The following is a 20,776-nucleotide window of genomic DNA, read 5'->3' on the forward strand; positions in this document are numbered from 1 at the left end:
TTAGCTCTTATTCCAAATTGCACTGTTACATTTCTTTACGAGAACAAAAATTCTAGAGAATCAATATGACTTTAATCGTCCATCCTGCTGAATTTTTTCCTACAATTCTTTAAAAAACATGTCCTAAGACAGTAAAAGTATATTACATAAATATCTCATAGAATTTTCCATCTACCAGCTTTTACTTGAAATATTAAAGAATTCCAAATTCACAACTCAGGGATTGCAAGTTACCAAATAATGTTACATTCAGTTAGCAAAGAAAATTTCATTTGTAGCATTTTTCTATGTGTTATATGTTCAGCTTTATTTTCAATAAACTGAAATATATTAAAAATTCTTCAAGATTTAGAAAACAATGTATTCTAAATGTAGCTTTTACTACATTTTGAAATTTATTTTTGATCCTAAGGTTGTGGTAAACTGAAAGGAAGAGCTGCAGTATCCAACAAATAGCAAAACTAAACTTTCTTTCACCCACTTCTGGTTTTACATCTAATACTATGCTTACCAGTCATGAAAATACTGGGGGGAAAAAATCCCAAACTAAAGAATTTACTCTTTTTGTGTCTCCATCTAGTAGTGATAGGTGGGATATTATTTACGTATGATTATAATAGAGAATGACATATTTTAATCACATAGTAGAAAAGTACATATGTGAGGCAAGAATAGAAATACTTGAGTTTAAACAATCATGTTATGTTTAAACAATCAGGTATAATCACACCTCAAAGACATTTCCCTATTACTATCAAGTCAATTTCTGAAATGCTCCCACCTCAAATAGTTAATGAAGTAATCTATTTAATGACACTCTCTGAATGTTATTATAAAGTACCAAGAATTAAGCCAGGCAAATTACCTAATTAGTTCAACTCTCCCAGCTACTAATTTTGAATACAGGCCAGAGGAATACAGTTCATAACTACACTGTGAATCAAAGGTTGGGGGAGGAATAGTCCTTTGAAAAACAGAAACTATGTATCTATAAAAACATTGTATGCACATTTTATACATGTATAGACATAGAATAATATGAAAGTAAATCATGTACTTGTCAACTTTTTATTTATATATAAATTGCTCAAAAATTACTTTGGAAACAGAGGGTGTAGTATTTTTAAAAATAAAACTCTTAAGCTTTTTGTCTTAACTATTTTACCTAAAATTTAAAGGGATTAAGGGTCGTTACAACTCAGGGTAGCTTCAAATAGTAATCTGTTCTTCAGGAGAGAAACTGATATGGCCAAACCCATCCGATATGGCCAACTTCAGGTTTAACTGAAACACCTAAAATGGCTCATTCCCACCAGTAACTGATACACACAGGTCTCCAGTCATCAGTCACTGCCAGACCTCCCTCAGGAGTTAGCTCAACAATCAAAAACATTTCACCATTAAAGGTGCCTGGAAGATGCTGTTGTTACAAAGAACACTTACAAATAACAGTCATATACATATACACACATGAATAAAAGTGTTTTCTCACATACAGTCTGTTTGTAATAAAATTTTTAAAAGATTTTTTTTATTTATTTATGCATACAGAAGCTGGGGTACAGGCCAGAGGTGTGGGGGCTGAGAGGACTCACCAGAGACAGAGTGGGGAGCAGAACAGGCAGACTGACTGAAATACACTGCTAAGAGGAGCAGCGGGCGAGTCAGGAGAGATCCTCTGCACCACATGGGTAGCTCCCTGGCTAGGAATCGAACTAGTGCTGCAATGGCTGCGGACAGCTTCATAGTGCTGTGCATAACCCCTTGTGCCACCAGGGAGGCCCTTATTTATAATAAATTAATAGTAAAGTTTATCCCTAAACTTTTTGATATCTTTCTACAAGTGCACTGAATTTGGAACACGCAGTTCTCAGAGAATTTTCTTCTCTCAGTCAGAAGGTCAGGTTTCTAATCCTGATTTTGTTATTTCATAGTTGTGAATCCCAATATTGTATGTTTCAGTATACCAATTCATGTTCCCACTCTTAGTGCTAATGTAAAAACATTAATGCAGGGATTTGTGCCTCTTACATTTGTGATGTGTATATTTGTGTGTGTGTATGTGCGTGTGTGTGTGTGTGTGTACTTTTTAAACACAGTTCACTTTTTCATATTGGGATTTCTCATGGAATGCAGTTTTTCCTGATTTTAAAATACAATGTACATGGCAAGATCCCTTTTCTAATAGCAAAAACAAAGTCATTCATTTAATCATGCACCCATAGTTCCACATTGTAATTGGGTTAACTGTATCATTTAGAAAACAAACCCTATATTAATAACTTTTTTCCTACCCATTTAAAGTCAGAGGTACAAATGAGGTTTTTAGCATACACTAATAGATTTCAGAAAAATCCTCACTACACTTTTGATGAAGCTACTTTTTAAATTTATTTCTGAATAATGAAAGTTATTGAATTATCTAAGAGATTTCCCCCTTCCCAAATTTAATTTAAAGCTAAGTCATTTTAGAAACTATAATAATTACCAACATTCAAGGACCTCTATTTGAAAAATCTGTATAATTTGAACATGGAAAACCAATTGGTTTTAATTTAATAAAGCATTTTCCTCTCAGGCTGGAATACCAGAAGCAGCCTAATGTGCAACTTAATGTGTGAATTATAAACTTCTGAAAACAGTGGCTTATAATCAAGACAGTGTGGAATTTTTCTTTATTGTGTATTCTCTAATGCTTTCACCAATATATTTCTAAATATCCCAAGAGACTGCTTCTCTAAGCTTGCTCTCTTCATCAATCCAGTAACTCAGCATATGGATAATTTTCTTGAATCTTAGCTTGATTTCTTTTCCCCTTGGAAATTGCACTAGCTATGACACCCTTCATGAAAGCCTGAATTTCATTCTAGTTCTGACTGCCTAGATAGTCCCCATTCCAGGGGTCATTTTCAAGTTGCAGCTAAAGTCTCTTTCAGCTTCTAGGTTGTACTGAACGCATGTTTGGCTTTCTATCTACATGGGCTGGCCGTTATCCCTTTCCATGTATACAACCTTCCTGATACAGAAAGTTAGGTCACAGTTTGAGGACATGGAAGTTCACAATCACAGTCATCCTCTGGCCCAGATACATATCAGGAGGCATTCTCACACCTCCACAATGTTGGAGCTCTGTCTAGCAGCACAGACCTTGGAGTCACACAAACCTAGGTTCAAATCCCAGCTCTGCCACTTTCTTACCATGACGCTTTTGAGGATGGCACTTCACCTTTTAGGCACAGATAGTCACCTGTAAAGTGGGGTGATAATGCATCCCAGGTTTGTGGCTATGGTATACTTTGATAACCTATGCACAGCAAATGGCAGGGTATGGTTTAGTATGTCACTGTGACTATTCTTTGAATTGCTACTCTCCTCTGGACTGCGAGGTATTTAGAAGGATTGCCCAGTATGTTAACTTAAAATTTATAGTATGGCAAAATATAAAATTATGAATTTTGTGAAATCCTAGCAGTAGACGACACTTTGGAGAGGATTTAATCTAAGCCTTCATTTTACTGCACTGGAAATGGTGCACTGAGGAGCCCCAGACTTCTTTCAGTGTTCAACCTCCCATGGGCAGTAGTTCGGGGTGCTGGCCAAGAGCTTTCTTCCATTCTTTCCTCTCTGAGAAAGTCCTGCACAAAATTGCAAACCCAACCCTCATGATCTCTAGCTTGTTAGAGAATGCCTTGAGTTGGGCATTCTTTCCTATACAAGATCAGAGAGCAGCAGAAACCAGGAGGGGGTATAGAAAAGAAACCAGAAGGGGGTTCATTGCGCTGATGTTTTCCATCCACAGATCAATTCTTCCCCCAGAGCAGGAGGGCCTTTCTACTGTGGGAGAGCTAGGAATCTGCAGGTGGCCAAGTGACAGCAATAGCAGGCCAGACAGTAATAGTTGGGACCAGCTTTTACCAGGTGACAGGTCTAGGACAGATGCTGAAGCTGGAACAAACCACCAGCTCCTGCAAAGATTAGGACTGCCTGGCTCATATTTCAAACCCTGTAAATGGCTGGTTGCCATTTCAACCCATAGGTTAGGTGGGTTCCAAGCATTTTGAATTGCAACTGTTCTCCAAAAATATTGTGGTTTGAGGGGCTCAGCATTTCACATTAGGATGGCAATTGGTAAGGAACATAATGAGTTCATGTGTCTCTGATGCTTCTGTCTATATCCAGTATAATTAGCCATTTTACAAACAGGAAGAAGGGTTTTCAGGAAAATGGAAGATATAGTAAATTGAAAATTTAATGTTTATCTGCTAATAACTGATATCTTCTACAGCACACACAATTATTAGCCTTAATATCAACCTATTAACAACATTGAAAATTCTTTGTAAAGGTATATATGCACTATCCTGATTCCAAAGTTAGTATCTGACTTTATATAATTACTTCTCTCAAGTCAGTTGTGAATTTCATCTCATAATTCTTTTTTAAAGAACTTTATGTGCTTAAAAAAACTTAAAACTTAGTATATACCTATCATGAGAGCACTATCTTTCGCTGAGACATTTAAACAAGTGGAATGAAGTACTTCATTTAATTTAAACAATTAAAATTTAAGACTATACAACAGAAGATCCAGGAAGGGAAAAAACAGTATAGTTAAAGAGGAGATGCATATTAAAAAAAAGACTGTACCTATTATAATGTACAATATATTTTTATTCAGAAGTATAAAGAACGAGGCACCAAATCTGCAAATTAATTAAGCATTTCTTAAGGGACATATGTCTCCAAGGTATTGAAAAGAGCTCTGTCACTTACCTAACTAAGCAGTAGAGAGAAGCCTTGGAATGAGTTTGTCATTTTAAGAGACTTAAGCACTTGAGAAATGCTTGAATAAACTCTAAACCTGGAATATAAAATTTCAGTTAGCATGCAATAATAGATCAGAATCCCACACACTTAAATCATGTCAGGAAGAGGAGAATCTCTGAAAAAAAAAAATGCTCCAGAAATAAGAATCTACAGGAATTTCACAGCAACCACTTACCAATGAAATCAATCTCACTGGCTGGCCACAAATCCTTCCCCAGACACCACTTAAATCTCCAGTCCACTGAGGAAACTCTTTACCTTCTTAGTTATCCTCATCAGAAACAGAGCATAGCTGACTGACCATCTCTGCATAAAAAAATCCATTAATATAGTTTCAAATATTAACTTATCTATTTTAAATCCACTAATCTAAATATCCTCATTTCTTTATTTATTTTTCCTAGATCATCTGCACTCTATAATAAACTCTCCAAACAATGGTCTCTGCTCTGAACTCCTTCTGCAAGTCTCCCTCTCTTCTCTAAATTGTGAGGCTCAGAACTCCACTAGAGATTTAGCTCTACAAGAGATTTAGCTCAAAACCCCAGCAGCATCAGCTGCAACAATCAAACAAGACAAAAATCTTACAATTTCTATCAGTCACAATAAAAATTGGACCAAGAATCTCACTGTTTGTATTTTTAATGTAGTTGTAAAATTCAAAGCAATTCACCCATTATACAAGGTTTTTCTTCATTTGGATCACAATGCCCATTCATCATTCTGAACAGCTTTTCTATGGCATTAGTAAGAAACGCAAGCTTTCGAGTGTAAAAATTTTGGTTGTCAGTTTCAGAAAAATCAGTGGGGGAGAGTGGATAAAAATAGGTCCAAGGATACACATCATTTTTCTTTTAAAATAAGGAGTAACCCTAAATTTGCAACCACAGCATGATATATAGCATTTCAATTTATTGAAATTTTTCATTTTTCACAAATTTTATTTCAAAATATTTCGGCCAAAATTAAAAAAAAAAAACTATCAAGTAACCCGTATGTGACTTAAAAAATGTGCAGAAAGTACTTAAAACACAGAATGTGTGGCAAGTCCACCTACAATACCCTCACCCAAGCTGATAGTCCTCGGCATGGAAGATCAGCAAGCTCCTTCGCTGTTAAGACACCAACTGCACAGAAAACAAAGATTTCGACCAAATGTGGTTTGCCGCTCGCCAAATTTTCATCATGACCGGTAAAAATAAGTCTACAAGGAAACATTAGTTTTCTCCCAAAGTGCTTCTCGGATTATAAAACAGCTCTTTGAAAGTTCAGCCTGACAAAACAAATATGGTACGGGGTTGGGGGGAGAGCCCTGGAAGACAATCTCCAAAAGTCTCATTTAAATTCCTGGAAAGCACAGCTTCTCCAAACGCACCTATTCAGCTCGCTTTGGAGACATCACATGCTATGACCACGAGTTTAACTTAACTCTCCAGAACCACTAAGTCCAAGCTAGACAGATGTAAAATTCAGTACTCAAATAAGGCATCAAATAGCCTTTCTGCACACGGTACAAAGTAAAACAACTCAAAAGCTGGAGTTTCCCGGGTGCCAGTGCACGGTGTATTTAGGATTCTAAAAAAATCCCTTCTGGCCCTAAACATTACAGCTACTGAAAACTAGTAAGCAATAGAGCACACTTTATGATTTAAGAAGTGCAATTTTGCATGGCGGTGGGGGGCCGGAAAGACAATTTACAAATCTCGATTCCCTTTCAGAAGCAAAATAAAAGATCACCGTTACTGCGTCCGCATGGAAAGCACAAGCCCTCTGGTACGCTCAACCTCTTTAGAATTTCCTGCTTCTCTCCACAATCCACCCTCGACGTCCTTCCCCGACCCCCCAAAGGTCTGGCTCCAAGTCGCCGAGTCTAACTCCACCGAGCGAGCAGCGCACAGGCTCGGGCTGCACGGAGAAAGACGTCGCCCCACCGCGCAACCCGGGCGCCCTCCCTTACCAACCTTCTCCGGATGCCGCGCCTCCAAGCGTCCGGCTCCGCGGGGCTCCGCGCTCCCCCGCCGCGCGGCGCTGGAGTCAGAGGCGTGCGTGTCACATTTTATTCTCAGGCAGCTGCTCGGGCGCGCGCGCCACGCGCTCCCACACTCACTCCGACGCCCACTGGAGCAGGGATCCCGGGCCGGGGGCGCTCGACGCGCGCCACGGAACTCGGGGGCTGCGGCCGCCTAGCGAGCGGCCCCGCGCCAGCCAGCAGCCGCTCCCACCTCTGCGGAGCAGCCCCCCGTGTCACCTCCGGGGCGATCTGCACTCGCGTCCCGGCCGGCCTGCGGGTTCTCCTGGGGCCAGAGCGGCGCGGCGCCGGGCGGCAGCTGCAGGCGCGGCGGGCGGCTCGGTCTCGGGGCCGGCGCGGGACTGCGCTCATCCCGGCGCCGCGCGCCTCATTGTTCCTGGCCGCTCGGCAGCCGCGGCGCCAGCTGCGGGGGCCGCGGGAGGGTCCACGGCCCGGGAGCCTGTGGCTTAGGCGGCGGCTCCAGCCCCCGCGCCGAGCCTGCGCCGCGCCCCGCCCCGCCCCCGAGCTTCGCGCGCCCCCTGCGTGCGCCCCCTCTCTCCGCGCGAAACCCCACTCCCTCCGCCTCTACCTCGGTTCCCCCACCCCTTCCGGCCTGGGCTCACCTAGCGGACCCGCGCTAGGCACTGGGAAGTTGCCCAAGCCCGCTTCCTGCGCCCCCGGCCCGGCTGCCCAGCCCGCCGGCCAGCGCGGGCGGGGCGCTGGTGGAGCGCGCAGAGCCCAGCTTCTGGCAGGGAGTGATCGCAGACTTGGACTGCGTGGGGCGGCGCGGGCCGCTCAGCCGCCGCCTCTCCCGGCCGCCGCCACCGGCTAGCCCTAATTCTTCCGAGGGTTACCTGCACAGCTCAGCCTGGCTCCCTACCTGCCGCCCAGCGGGCGCTCAGGTCTCCGGTGGCGGCAGGGATGCCAGAATGTGAACGGGCGTTGGGTGGCAGGGAGGGGAGTCCGAGAGCGTGACCCCGGGGAAGTGAGTCTTTGTGTACCCCGCTCGAACACACCCTTCCTCGTGGCCCGAGGACGAGCTACCTGCGCGCGAGACTGTGCCGGAGAGCTGGCCGGGCGGGGCGCGGGGGAGCGCAGCATCCTCCCGACCCACTTGTTCTCTTTGTTTCTCCGGCTCCGCTGAGCGCCACACTGCCGCGTGGCCTTGTAGACTTGGGGCTTCTCCAGGGCGCACGAAGGTCGGGTTGTACTTGGGAGAGGACCGACCTTCCTCCTAGGAACAGCCACCCACCACCAAGTCCGGTGAAGGACTTCCCTAGAGACCCCCACCTGCCGGGCCCTCCCCGCATGGGCCCCCAACCCAGAGAGGGACGGGAAAGTTCTCGGGAAGCTGGTGGTAGGAGACGTTCCCCGAACGCGTGGAGACGCGACCGCGGAGGCCGGCGGCGGCTGTGGTCCCGACAGCTGGAGCCCGAGGGTGGGGCCGCCGGGAGCGGGTGATCAGGTGTCAGTCTGTTCACTCGCGGAATGTCCATTTGTTGCCGCCGGGCTCTGCTCTTCTGAGGCGACCCCAGCTGGTCCAGAACCCAAGACCGCGCCGCCCTTTGTTTGCAGACGAACACACCGCTTTGAACTTCGATGTTGCACTCCGCGTAAGCGCCTGTGGACCTTCCCACTGGTTGGTCCACTCGTGGACCAGGAGAGCCGGGCAGGTGTATGGGGAGCCCCCAGGTGGAACAAACTTGAGTTAGTGATATGTCTTCGTTAGTCCCCAAGTCAGAAGAACAGCAGGTTATCTGCCGCCACACTCACCTATCCCGGATCCCTGTAAAGGCTAACATTTTGGAGACAAATCCTTTGTCTACAATTTTTAAATTCTTAAGAACTGACACTTTTTAGAGGAAAACAACAATTAATAGATAGCCAATTCATTATTTATTGAGGAACTATTTTGTGCTGGGTGGGCCCACTGGCTTCCACAGTAGACATGCAGATGTGAATAAAATCTTTCCAACCCTCAAGAAGCTTGCAGAAATTTAAAGTATCATTAGAGTTCAACTGAAACCAACTGGGTAATATACATTATACTAAATCCAAAGTGTATACCAAAAACGCTTACTTAGTATTTTCTAAATATGTGAACAGTTTCTGACACCCAAAATTCTGCTGAACTGCACAAAGGGAAAATAGGTCAACATGGATTTAAAAAAAGGAATACATATACAATATATGTATATATACACATATGTATATATAACTACATTTGTGTGTACGTAACATACATGTATATGTACATATAAGTATATACGTATATGGAGATATATGTGCATATACATATGTGTATACGCACACATATGCATACATATATGTATATATACATACATATACACACAAACATTACCTACTTTCAAGTTTATTCCAGGAAATTTAGGTCATGAGTTAAAAGTGCCTCCCCTAGTGCATGGGATGTGATTCTTAACACACCGTATAGTTAATAAATAATAGTAGCCATTATTTAAATACTTAATTTTTTTAAATTCATTTAAAAAATTTTTAATTTTTTACATCATCGTTTATTTTGAAACAATATTTGATTCCCCCCACCCCCTTAGGTGTAGTCCTGGTCGAGTTTCCTTCACCAATGCACCCGGCATCATCACCTCAGTCCCTCTCCCTCCTCCTCCCCTGCAGGATGTCTCTGATTTATAATTGTTTTTGCTTTGTTGTGTTTTGTACTGTTGTTATTTTTTTACACTGATGTCTTACTGTGTTCCCCTATATTCCTGCTGTAAGTGAAGCCATCCGATATTTTTCTTTTTCCTTCTGACTTATTTCACTGAGCCTAATTCCTTCCAGTTCCATCCACGTTGCTGCAAACAGCATGAGTTTATCTTTCTTGATTGCTGAATAATATTCCATTGTGTATACATACACCACATCTTCTTGATCCAGTCATCTATTTTTTGGGCATTTGGGTTGTTTCCAGGTTTTACCTATTGTAAATAGTGCTGCAATAAATATAGGGGTGCAGGTGTTCTTTTGAATCAATGTTTTTTGTGTCCTTGGGGTAGATCCCTAGGAGTAGAATTGTGGGGTCATATGGTAGCTCCATTTTTCATTACTTAAATACTTTAACAGTGAAATAGAAGAGTAACTAATTTATACACTTCTCATGGTGTACATGTATCCTATACATTTCCTCCTTTTGCATAAATATTGCATAAAAAGTTGCTATCTTGATAACCTTAAGGAAATTTTAATGAGAAGTTAAGTAAGTGGGGCCAAATAACAATGAGCTTTATGCTTGTAGAATAATCATCCCCTGAGGACAAATATGCAAATAATTGTTGTGAGATTTTAAGTGGATTGAGTTTATTTTTTATATTTGGGGGTAGTAAATAAATCAGGACCAAACTGATGTAATCTGATGCCTCTTAAGGACATCAGAGAGCCAGTTGATAGACAGAAAGCTATCAAGCAGTGATAGTTTATGTCACTGGGTAATGGTAAATACCATATTCTGACATCCTTTCACTTAACTACTTAATAGGAGAGATTATTTAATATTTTTTATTAGTGTACAGACTTGTGAGCAATTCCTGGGCTCTCCTGACACTTTAATATTCCTTTCCTTAGACAAAGCAAAACAGAATAAAGGCATTCCTACAAGTAGGAAGTTTCAGAAACCTGTTTTCTATTACACAGATGCTCTTAATAACCTGACTTTCCTTCTCTGTTTTTCTTACATTAAATCCATAGGTTATTTTTTAAATTATTTTTTTATTTTAACATTTATCATTTTTTACATTTTTTAGACAATATTTGCTTCCCTCCACCCCCTCAGATTGAGTCCCCATAGAATCTCCTTCCCCAAGGCACCCGTGCACCATCACCACAGTCCCCTGTGCTCCTCTCTCCCTCCCTCTCACCCCCTCCCTCCTCCTCCCCTGCAGTAAAATCCATAGATTATTTTACTGAGACTGAGAGACATTGTTTTAGACCATTTTCTAAAGCATAATGTCTTCTGGTTCTGTTTATCTTGTGTTGCTATTGCATAAATGAAATTAGTACCTGCAGGAAGAAAATCACCTATAAATGAGTTCTTCATACTTACTTAATTTAATCAGGGAGGAAAATTTGTATGTGGTCTCTATAAAAAATGAATTTTGGGTACTTACATGTTTGGAACACATTGAATAGTGCTAAGATCAGGAAGAAACTGTTGTTTCCTAGCCAGCCCTTTTTAAGAATTAGTTTATTTAGGCTTGCACATATTAATAAAGGAATAATCCACTATTAAGAAAAAAACGACGTCAGATTTTTGGTGTAATGACCAGGAACCTAGGCCTGTAAAAACCTCCCCCTACCAGTTCTTCAGTATTTTCAGGCAAAGAAAGACATAGATATAGGAGAGGTGCGTTTTCAGCATCAGCTGTAGAAGAGAGCACACTGATTTGCAATCTGTTGCCCTAAGACTGTTATAGGGCAGAAGGAGGGCATCCCAGGCCCCCCAAACCTGCACACTCTAAATAGGTTCTGCTATCCACTGCATGAAATTATAGTGTCTGAGACCTTCAGTATAAAAGAACTTTAATGCAATTAGTGTGCAATAATTGATGTGCAGTAAAGAGGAGAGAGAGAGAGAGAGAGAGAGAGAGAGAGAGAGAATATATAGTTTCCAAACGAAGTACTCAATGTTACTTATCCTGCGGGCAAATGCCAAGCCAAACAGGGTTGGCCCAAAGCAGAGCAGGGCAGCTGAGCCTCAAAAGTTTGACAAAAGGCTAAGGCACCTTCTGGTAGGGACGCATAGAAAAGGGACAGAAGAGGCCAGGCAAGTCTGGAAAGCAAAGAGCAAAATCAAAATCCAGTCAAGATGAAGGCTGCCATTTTTAGCCTCCCCATGGATCTCTCATCCACATCTTTGGGTCTCCTTCCATGTGCCCCAAGTCTGTGGTACAAATTCAAGGTCAAGAAGCAGGCACAGCTGCTTCTTCACATACCTTTCTGCTCCATGTGCCTCCTCCAGGCTTCTACTTTCTCCATATCTCTGCTTTTTCTTCCTGCTGCCTCTCTCAGTCTTTTTCTAGCTTCCCCTTCCTGCCCAGCTCCAGCCCTTCCTTAGGGTGGGGCAGGGAACTTACACTGTTAGAAGACCTGTGACTGTCCACAGTTTGCACTACTTAAAACCCTACTCCTGGAATCCAGTCTAGGAAACAGAGGTGGCCTCAGGGTAAGGCAGAGGTCACAGCCTGAACTCAGATGGGCAACCAGAGCCTTCCAAAGTACTGGAAAAAATGTATCAGGGAGGGTAAGAAAACATTCTTTCTCAGACTCTGCTTTGTAGTCTGTTTTAGTGCTAAAAAGTGAGGACTGAAGAGGTTTAAGTTCTGACCTTGTTACCTTGGTAAAGTTATTTGAACTTTCTGTGCTTCAGTGAAATTTTTGACAATATGGATTAAGCCACATTTTATAGTTGCCTCCAAAAATCGGAGCTTACACCTCCAGGTTGTATTCACAAGCACAACATTTCATAGTTTATGTAAAGGCTTTTGTGTCTGTCATCTCATTAAATTTTCTGCCACTCTGTATTATGGAGTGAAGAGTGAGGGGATTAAGGGGGGCCCTGCCATTTCTTACTTGTGTGGTAAGAAGAATGCCTAATCAGTAATATTTTAAGGCTAGTGATCCATGTCCCAAATGTATATATATACGTGTGTATGTGTGTGTGTATAATATATAAATATATAAATATATATAATATATATAAATTTAATCCCTATAACAAGTTTTTTAAAAATTCTAAACTTTTATTTTGAAATTAATTACAGGCTTTCCAAAAATTTGATAAATAATACATCTTTCTTCCCAGATTCCTTAAACATTGACACTTTACTACACTTTACTTTTGTTTGTGATTCTTTTACCTTATATTTATGTTTTTCCTGAAATGTAAGAGAAAGTTGCATAGTCATGCCCTTTCTCCCCCTGAATGCTTCATTTCAGGAGAAATGACATTCTCTTACATAACCAGAGCACATTAGGAAAATAATGTTGGCTATACTATTCTTTTTTTTTTTAAAGATTTATTTATTTATTTATACAAGCACTGGGTACAGTCAGAAGCTTGGGAGAGTGAGAGAATTCACCAGAGCCAGAGCGGGGAGCAGAGCAGGCAGAAGGACCGAAGCACACTGCTGAGGGGAGCAGCGGGCAGCAGGAGAGGTCTGCGCGCCATGTGGGACCCTCCTCTGGTGGCCGGGGAGCAGCCAGGGATCGAACTGGCGCTGCAGAGGATGCTGGCGCTGCAGAGGATGCTGGCAGCTTCGCAGCCCAGCGCTCAACCGCTGCGCCAACAGGGAGACCCTGGCTATACTATTAACTAAGCTTGGATTTGATTCAAACTTCACTAGTAGTTTCATTCATATCATTTATAGCAAATTTTAAAAAAATAATCAGGTCCAGCATCCAGTCTTCTTTGTATTGATTTCATACACTGTGTTACTATGTATTGTATATCCATTAACATAGATTTATAGTTTTAAAATGTTCTTATTTAAATTGTGTACAAGAATTAAGAGTAATGTTATGCAATTAAATTACAGTGATACAGGTTATTATATTTGTCAATATGTTTGCCATTACTGGAAAGCTTTATATATTTATTTGGCTTTGTTTTGCTATCTAGAGTCCTTTTGTTGTGCTTGAAGGACTCCCAGAAGTATAGTGGTAATTAAAAACCTCAGCTTTTATTTATCTGGGAATGTTTTAATTTTCCTGCATCTTGAAGGACAGTTTTGTCAGATACATTATTCTTGGCTGACAGATGTATTTTCTTTCAGTGTTTTGAAGGTGTCCTCGCACTCTCTTCTTGCAACAGGGTGGTCCCCAGGAAAGGGGGAGGTTCCCTGCCTCACCCAAGGGAGGGTGGAGCTGAGCAGGAAGAGGAGAAGCTGAAGAAGAGACTGAGGAAGGAAGCAGGATGGAGCCAGGAGACCTGGAGGAGGCGCGTGGAGCCTAGAGACACGTGAAGAAACTGCGCTTGTCTTTTGGTCGTGGACTGGGTGACACAGATGTGGGTGAGACCCGTGGGGAGGTGACAATGGCAGCTTCAGGGTGGTCCCCAGGAAAGGGGGAGGTTCCCTGCCTCACCCAAGGGAGGGTGGAGCTGAGCAGGAAGAGGAGAAGCTGAAGAAGAGACTGAGGAAGGAAGCAGGATGGAGCCAGGAGACCTGGAGGAGGCGCGTGGAGCCTAGAGACACGTGAAGAAACTGCGCTTGTCTTTTGGTCGTGGACTGGGTGACACAGATGTGGGTGAGACCCGTGGGGAGGTGACAATGGCAGCTTCAGGGTGGTCCCCAGGAAAGGGGGAGGTTCCCTGCCTCACCCAAGGGAGGGTGGAGCTGAGCAGGAAGAGGAGAAGCTGAAGAAGAGACTGAGGAAGGAAGCAGGATGGAGCCAGGAGACCTGGAGGAGGCGCGTGGAGCCTAGAGACACGTAAAGAAACTGCGCTTGTCTTTTGGTCGTGGACTGGGTGACACAGATGTGGGTGAGACCCGTGGGGAGGTGACAATGGCAGCTTTTATCTTGATGTTGATTTTGCTCTTTTCCTTCCGGGCTTGTCCAGTTGTTTGTGACCCTTTTCTGTGGGTCCCCACTGGAAGATGCTTTAGTCTTGTGGCAGGCTTTGGGGCCTTGCTTTGGGCCAATCCCATATGGATGGACTTTTACCCACGAGGGGATGGGTAACTTTGGGTGCTTCATTTAGAAACTAGACTCTTTGCCTCACCTGTATTGTTTCCTAGTTTTTATTAAAGTTCCTTCCCATTAAAGTCTCCTATGTTTTGTGTTGATGCGGCGGATGGCAGAACCCATTTAGAATAGGCAGGTTTGCGGGGTTTGGGCTGCCCCTCTCCCTGTCCTATAACATTCTGACCTGCAAGATTTTTGCTACGGAATTCTCTGATATCTCACAAAAACTCACATATGTGTCACAAATTGCCTCTTTTTTAGGTTTACAAGGTTTTCTTTGTTTTTGTCTTTTGATAGTTTGATTATATAATGCTTTGTGTGTGACTCTTTAGATTTATATTGTATGGCATTTTTGTGTCTCTTGAATTTATATGTCCATTTTTCCCTTAGAAACCTAAGGAAAATTTCTTGCCTTCTCTTCAAATAAACTTTTTTTCTCTCTATTTCTTCTGTAAATCATAAGTGTTCATGTTTATCCATAAATCCCTCATACTGCCATTTTCATCTTCTTTCTTTTTACATTTTTCTCTTTTTACTTTGTGATTTAAAATTATTTATTTTCGAGTTTGCTGATTCTTTTGCCCGATTAAATCTGCTAAATAAATTTTAATTAATTATTGTAGTTTTAGCTCAATAATTTTCATTTAATTCTTATTTAATCATTTTTCTTTTTTTAAAAATTTTATTTATTTATTTATACAAGAACCGGGGTACAGGCCAGATGTGAGGGAAGGTGAGAGGATTCACCAGAGACAGAGCAGAGAACAGAACAGGCGGACCTACCGAAATACACTGCTGAGGGGAGCAGTAGGCAAATCAGAAGAGGTCTGCCTTGCCATGTGGGTATCTCCCTGGCCAGCTGGGATGGAATCTGCACTGCAGAGGCTGCGGACAGATTCACAGCACTGTGCTCAACCACCTGCGCCACCAGGGAGGCCCTATCCTTTATTTGTATTCTCTCTTTGTTTATGCATCACTTTCCTGATTTCACTTGGTAATCAAAGTTATAATTAATTGAGCCTTTAATTTAAGAGAGTTATTTAAAATTTGGTGTCATCTACTGTGTAATCTGCATTTATTTAGGGTTGTTCTTTTTATTATATCAAATTTTTTTTTAAAGATTTATTTATTTATTTATACAAGCACTGGGTACAGTCAGAAGCGCAGGACGGTGAGAGAATTCACCAGAGCCAGAGCGGGGAACAGAACAGGCAGAGTGACGAAAATACACTGCTGAGGGGAGCAGCCAGCACGGCAGGAGAGGTCTGTCGCGCCATGTGGGACCCTTGCAGGTGTCCGGGGGATCAAACCGACGCTGCAGAGGCTGGGGGCAGCTTTGCAGCCCAGCGCTCAACCGCTGCGCCACCAGGGGAGGCCCTTGTTTATCAATTTTATTTATATTTTAATGGAACTGTTTTCTTGTTCCTTTGTATATATTGTGATCTTTTTTTATTTGTTCATTTTAATATGCCACTTCCTCTCCTGGTCTTTCTGGACTGGATTCATGCAGGGGAAGTGCTTCTCAAAATGATTCCAGCATAAGTCCTAAGAAAACTAAAACTTCTTCTTGGAATGTATCTTATCTGGACTTGTGTGTGCTTTTAGTTATCTTAAATTACCTAAACTGAGTATTTTCCCTTCTTAGTAGCTTACATTCTGCAGATCCCCCTGGTGTTTGCTTGTGGAACTGCAACTCTAATGTGTGCCTGGTGCTTGCTTCTTTTTTTAGCAACTTCCAAATTACAATGCAGGTGGCTCCTCAGGTAGGCTGCAGACAAGCCAAATCATTGGAAACACACAGTTCATTCTTTCATTCATGTTCCCAGGAGTGTGCCTTAATGTGGAAGGATTTTTCCTGGCTGTGCCATCCTAAACCAAGAAGGGGGAGAAACACAGATGGGTGTGCTTTGCATTTCATAGCCTTTTTTGTAATGGAATTCCTCCTTGATTTTTCATTGTCTGAATGTTATACCTTCTCAACTGGTCTCTAGCGTTCTCGCAAAGATATTTTGGTCTGTAGATTTTTGTTAACCTGGCGGTATCTGTGGGGGAAATGAGGGCCAGGAGTTTTTTAGAAAACAGTTTTACTTTTATTATTATTGTTAAGAAACTGCTACATATGTTAAGGACAAAAAATTATTTTACCGTTATTACTTCTCTGTTGCTCAACTTTTCCATATATATATATATATATATATATATATGTATGTATGTATGAGTTTGTGACCTATATATTTTTCTTCTCTCTGAATAACTGTTTAAAATTTGTTGCAGGGCCTCCCTGCAATTTGGTGCAGGGGTTAACGACAGCACTATCAAGAACTGGATCCCCAGGGCCTCCCGGGTGGCACAGCGGTTGAGCACTGGGCTATGGAGCTGCCCCTAGCCTCTGCAGAGCCGGTTCGATCCCCGGCCGCAGGGCGAGGGTCCCACATGGCGAGACAGACCTCTCCTGTTGCCCGCTGCTCCCCTCAGCAGTGTACTTCATCAGTCTGCCTGCTCTGCTCTCCCCTCTGGCTCTGGTGAATTCTCTCACCCTCCCGCGCTTCTGACCGTACCCAGTGCTTGTATAAATAAATAAATAAATAAATCTTAAAAAAAAAAAAAAGAATTGGATCACCAGCAGGCCAGGGAGCAACCCACATGGTGCAACAGACAGTCCCTGTCTCCCTTATGCTCCCCTCAGCAGTGTATTTCAGTCAGTCTGCCTGTCCTGCTCCCCACTCTCTCTGGTGAATCCTCTCAACCCTCACACCTCTAGCCTGTACCCTAGTTCTTGTATGCATAAAGAAAATAAATCTTTAAAAAAATTAAGTAAAATTTCTGGCCGCCCCTGGTGGCGCAGGTGATTGAGAGCCACACTGTGAAGCTGTCCGCAGCCTCTGCAGCATGGGTTGGATCCCTGCCGGCTGGCGAGGGTCCCACATGGCGAGACAGACCTCTCCTGTCTCGTATGCTGCTCCCCTCAGCAATGCATTTCGTCAGTCTGCCTGTTCTGTTCCCTGCTCTGTCTCTGGTGAATCCTCTCATCCTTAAGTGCATCTGGCCTGTACCCCGGTTCTTGTATAAAATAAATAAAAAAAATTTAAATAAAATTTCTTGCAAATTTTGTCTATTGGCAATAAAAATCCCTTCAATTTTTGTTTGCGAAGTCTTTATTCTCCCTAACGTTTGAAGGCTAATTTTGCTAAATTCAGAATGTTTAGTGGGGTTTTATTTCAACAGTTTAAATATTTCACTTTACTCTCTTCTTGAATGTGTTGTTTCTCAAGAGAACGCTGACATAATTTTTATTCTTGTTTCTTTATAGGTCAGGTGGGTTTTTTTTTTTAACATCTAGATTCTCTTATATCTCCCAAACTCAGTGTCTTTCTGTCACATAAGATACTAGGTTTTTTTTTAATGTGAGAAATACAAGACATTTTCACAGAATTTTACTTTCAAAGGTTGTGTTTGATATATCCAAAGACCTGAGTGTTTCATTTCATGACTATTCAATGATAGGTAATTTACTTGATTCTTCTTTTTCAGCTTTCATCCAGATGTTTGGCATTACTTAACAAGAAGAGTACCTGAATGTTACTCTTTTGTCAACGTTGAAAGCTATGTGTGAATATGCCTTAAATAAAATAATAAGGACATATTTTGCCTTAGTTTTTCTTTTCCCTACACAATCATTATAGTATTCTTGGATTACAAAACAAACCACAGCAGTCATCCTGGTGGTAATTTACATCACATCAGCCATGATTCCATGCAAGTCTAATTCACTGCACTGACCTTCAACGGACCTGAGAATTACCATCTAGTACTATTATCTCCTTACTTTCTCTCTCTATATATTTAAGCTGTGATATGAGCTTACAAAAGAAGACAGAGAAAAGAAGAAATGAGTAAAAAGTTAAATGAATGAAGAAAAGCCAGAAATGAGATAGTGCAGTGGAAACTTAAAATATAAGTATACAAAATGCTGGAAGAAAATAAACAAGTAGATTTTGATTTTTTTCTCCACTCTTGCACAAATTGTCTTCATTTGGTACAGTGAGGTGAAGTCCTAGTTAAACACCAAATACAAGTATCACGATTCCTGACTTCATTTAGCCTCACTGCATTTATTAAAGCTTGTATTTATCATCAAGACTATCTAAAATATAACATATGGACCATGTGGGTGAGGGTGCTATGAGAACCTTTCCTTGTACAGGCTTAGATTGTGGAGACTTCAAAAAAATCTGTTAAATTATCTTTAAATTTTTTTAACTTGTAAAAGTGCGTGTGAAAAAATGAAGGAAAAAATGCCATAGTTAAGAATTTCCTAAAATGTCCAGGATAGGTCAACAGGGTCAGGAGACCTTTGAAGAGCAGGAGGATTTTGAGCTATCCTAGGGCATGAGGGGTTGCCTGGGGGCAGATGTGGTTTCAGCAAAAACTTTCTAAGCCAAAGGTTGAAGGCTTAGAAGACTTTGAAGTCCAACAAATGTTTGGTTCAAACTAGTGTGTGTGTGTGTGTGTGTGTGTGTGTGTGTGTGTGTGTTTAAAAGTGGGGAAACAAAGCAAAGCAAATGGTATCTTGATTTTCATCTCAAAAAGAAAAAAATTTCATTGGTATACTTGATAATCTTGCCACTGCCATTGTTCTGTTTTGACCCTATAAAGTTTTGAAACTGTGGAAAGAGATAGCTGACCAGTCTGTGTCAAAAGCCAATGGAGAAAATCCACTTTTATGGTCCTTTTAGGTACATGTTTTGAATCAGTTATAATATAGCCTTATTTTTTTTCCCCCTAAAAAGCCCTTATGCTTCTTTTTAATGAGATTTGTAGTGGAAAGAAGAGATTAGAAAATCCACAAGAATACTGAGCAGAATACAGATTGAGTTGTAGAAATGTTACAGATCAACGGTCCATTTTAAAAGTTCAGTCTTTTGCAAGTGAGAATTTGAAGACCAGAACTTTTAAATACCTTTAAAATATGTTTAAATAAGTTTGTTTTATTATAGAAAAGCTATGTTCCCTATTTTTGAAATAGCTAGAACTGTTTTAATATGAATTTTTCTTTAAAAGTATACTTTTGTTAAGTTAATGAACAAAATTTCAATGCAGTCATTAATCCAACCCATTAAAATCCATTATAATGGGTTTCTTATAATCCTTGAGTGACAGATTTCAAGAGTTGAAAGAATTTTGAATACTCTATTTTGAAAAGATAGTAAGTTTATTTGATCCCTGCAGGGTATTGTTATAAATGCGCGCGCGCGCGCGCACACACACACACTAACTTCTCTCTTTCCTTCTATCCTCTAAGAGCACATGGCTGCAGCTGGGCACACCTGGCCTTAGAATTGTCTTTTCCTTTCACAAACTTTGTGTTCTAAACCAAGGATTTTACTAACTGTTTCTTTAGACATAAAACAAATGACAATGCCTATTTTGTGGTGTTGTTTGACGGTTGAGTGATATCATGGGTATTAAGTGCTCAGCCCGTGGTCAGTCATCCCCAATGAATGGTGTTTTTATGGGGATTGATGACAGATGGGACACACACTCCATCCCTTCTAGGGTGGGATTCTCAACCTTCCATTGTAATGTGGGCAACAAATCACATTCCTTTTGAGATTGATCCAGAGCCCAAACCTGTGACTGATATGAAGTACTGCTGAATTTGTTTAATGCTTCTAGTTTCCACCATTCTTTGAAGTATTGACTTTCTTTGTTCAACACTAAGGTATAATTTGGGGTCCTAGATCAACTTCAGTGTTCGTGAAGAAAGTGGTATTAATACAGTCACACATTTGTTTGCTGCCATAAACATGTAAAACAATGAATTAATAAAAAAATTATAGCTTTATGATTCTATTAAAGTTATTTTCACTGATTTGGAGCTTCACTATCTACTTAGCATATCTTCATGGCATAAACAGGCCAAGGGATTTTACTCTGCAATTTATCGATCATTTATAAAAATATCAGAAAAGATAGATTCCAGTTGCATTCCATAATGGATCCAATATTTACTATTCATTTCTACTGTTTCTTGTATTTAATGAAATGTAAAATGGTATATAAGTAATATACATATTACATAGTCATCATATAACTTCCCTCTTAATGTATTACCTTAAGCTTTTCCAAGAATGGAAAATTTTGAACTGAATGCTAAGAATAGAATTTATAATATTTGACGAGCACTAAAAGAGAAACATGAGAACAAAAAGCCTGTGAACTACATAT

At 41.2% G+C, this 20,776-nt stretch overlaps 1 protein-coding gene across 14 annotated transcripts in view; it reads right to left on the reverse strand.

Moving 5' to 3' along the window:
• The window catches only part of ST6GAL2 (ST6 beta-galactoside alpha-2,6-sialyltransferase 2), a 69,553-nt gene extending 62,080 nt beyond the window's left edge, over positions 1 to 7,473 (reverse strand). For 9 of the 14 annotated variants that reach the window (XM_037528067.2, XM_037528066.2, XM_037528064.2 and 6 more), the window contains exons 1-2: positions 6,565 to 6,760; positions 4,774 to 5,133 (exon numbers count right to left, since the gene is read on the reverse strand). The gene's annotated coding sequence lies outside the window, so the exon portion shown is untranslated. Of the gene's footprint in view, positions 1 to 4,773; positions 5,134 to 6,564; positions 6,761 to 6,788; positions 6,959 to 7,458 lie in introns of those variants that run through there. The other 5 variants (XM_054701994.1, XM_037528062.2, XM_037528058.2 and 2 more) reach the window with 5 other exon arrangements.
• Positions 7,474 to 20,776: the final 13,303 nt, after the last annotated feature.

Source organism: Talpa occidentalis, unplaced genomic scaffold, assembly GCF_014898055.3.
Source record: "Talpa occidentalis isolate TD23 unplaced genomic scaffold, MPIMG_talOcc4v2.1 talOcc4.5, whole genome shotgun sequence".
Lineage (NCBI taxonomy): Eukaryota > Metazoa > Chordata > Mammalia > Eulipotyphla > Talpidae > Talpa > Talpa occidentalis.